A 2049-nucleotide genomic window follows, 5' to 3' on the forward strand; every position below is an offset into this window, starting at 1 on the left:
GAAGCTTTCTCCTTACCATTATAGAATGTTTATTTTATGATCGTTCAATAACTTCATACTAGATTTTGTTATATGTCTAGGGGAATCGTCTTGCTAAAAATTTCTTCATCCGAATTGAGCGGAAAAATTTCAAAGGTTGAAGTAAGATATTAAATCTTCAAATATATTTTTTTTATGGTTTTAAATACCTTTTATAGTTCAAAACACTCGGCACATCTTCCTGACGTATACCATAACGCTATTCTGACAAATGGTTTTTTTTTTTTGGTTTTTTTTTTCATTGTTAAATCTTTTGATCTGTTATCTTTAACATGTTTTAGTCATTGGATTGCAGCCATGCTGGGGGCACTGCATTGGAGGATTACAGTCGAACAAATCGACACCGGTATTTAATATCTTGTAACATCTGGTACTTATTCGATCGGATATCTGTTGCCGAATCGATAAATTACAGAGACATAAACAAACTAATAACGGTTGTCAGGTGATGGGAGGGGGGGGGCAGTCACAAACAAGACACACGCATTACATGCATTCACACATACACGTATCCACTCTCAGATAGATAGACAGACAGACATCTAAATAGATAGATAGATATCTTTTACATTTTACTTGTTTCAGCTATTAGACTGCTGCCATGCTGGAGCACTACCTCGAAGCATTTTTAAAGAATGAATCGATTGGGCTTCTCAAAGAAGCTTCGGTCAGCTTAATTTATTTACAACGCTTTGACCGGGCCGGGCCGGGGCTAAGTGTAAGATACTCACAGAAATGGCCACACAGTGAGACTGAACCTAAGACCATAAGGCTACGAAGAAAAGATTTTAGCGCAATGCCATGACTGCACCTAATTAAAGTTGCAACTGTCCATATCACGTGTTACAGTCATTACAGAACTCACAGAACAGCAATCATGATGTCGGCATATTGATACCCGGCGCAAATCACCAAGACACAGGTAACTATTTTCCAGTACCCAGATGGCTCCGATTCCTCCATTCCAGCTAATTTTTTCTCAACTACGGGTTTATTTTAGTTTTTGTTAACTAAATCCACTCACATAACTTTGGTTGGAGGGCTCGGGTAGAAGTCATTAACCCAAAGTTCCGCGAAGTAAGAGTGAACTGAAGACCCCTGAGTTGGAAAGCAAGAATGCTAACCCCACAGCTACACCTTCGCCTAAGAGAAAATGTGCTGAATCCTGGAAGTACAGCAATACTAGGTCAACTCTATGAAAGCGGCGCATGCCCTTAACTCTTTGCTTTATTCTGAAAACCAGTTTAATATTAATGACACTAAATTGAGACCATACCGGATATTTAACTGAAAAGAACAAATACTACATTTCGATCTTAGTCAACAGACCGTGAAGAGATTGTAGAACTTGGGAGGGAGAAAAGCAAAATTGAACTGTGAGCATGATGATAAAAACTCAGAACGTGATGCAGACAAAGATAAATACTACACGGCATTTTGAATTGTTAGCTACAACCGATTATGTCATAGCACTAAATATTGTTATAAAATATTCTGGATATTTCTTATTTCGGCTCAAATAACATAATTTTCTGAAATATCTTTGGAGACCATTATTTCAGAATGTTGTTTTACAATAGTTTACAAGTATACGATAATGATCGAATATTATGATTTTTAGAGGATAACCTCAGGCTTTCTGCGTATCAAACACTCCTATAAACAATGGCAGATTTATTCCCTTAAGGAAACTGTCATGCAAGATTCAGAAAAATCATATTCTCATTGTCGTGCAATAATAATGTTACCAGAGATTATATATAGATAGAGGAAAGAATAAATGTGTTAGGGGTACGCAAATAATTCATGCACTTACATAGACAGACAAACACACATACACGTATATACATATACACACACATACCTGCATACACACATTCATATATATATATATATATATAAGGTGTTTCGATATGTATGTATGCATGCATGTATCTAATAATATTTCTATCAATCTATCTATCTATCATTCTATCTCTCTCTCTCTCTCTCTCTCTCTCTCTCTCTCTC

General features: G+C 36.3%; 1 non-coding gene across 1 annotated transcript; it reads right to left on the reverse strand.

Annotated features, from left to right (window-relative positions):
* Nucleotides 1–1187: 1187 nt before the first annotated feature.
* LOC128248786 (U2 spliceosomal RNA) lies at nucleotides 1188–1379 on the reverse strand. The gene has a single exon (XR_008264953.1). It is a non-coding gene; the product is annotated as a U2 spliceosomal RNA (small nuclear RNA).
* Nucleotides 1380–2049: the final 670 nt, after the last annotated feature.

The sequence above is a fragment of the Octopus bimaculoides genome, chromosome 9 (genome assembly GCF_001194135.2).
Source record: "Octopus bimaculoides isolate UCB-OBI-ISO-001 chromosome 9, ASM119413v2, whole genome shotgun sequence".
NCBI classification, from domain to species: Eukaryota; Metazoa; Mollusca; class Cephalopoda; order Octopoda; family Octopodidae; genus Octopus; species Octopus bimaculoides.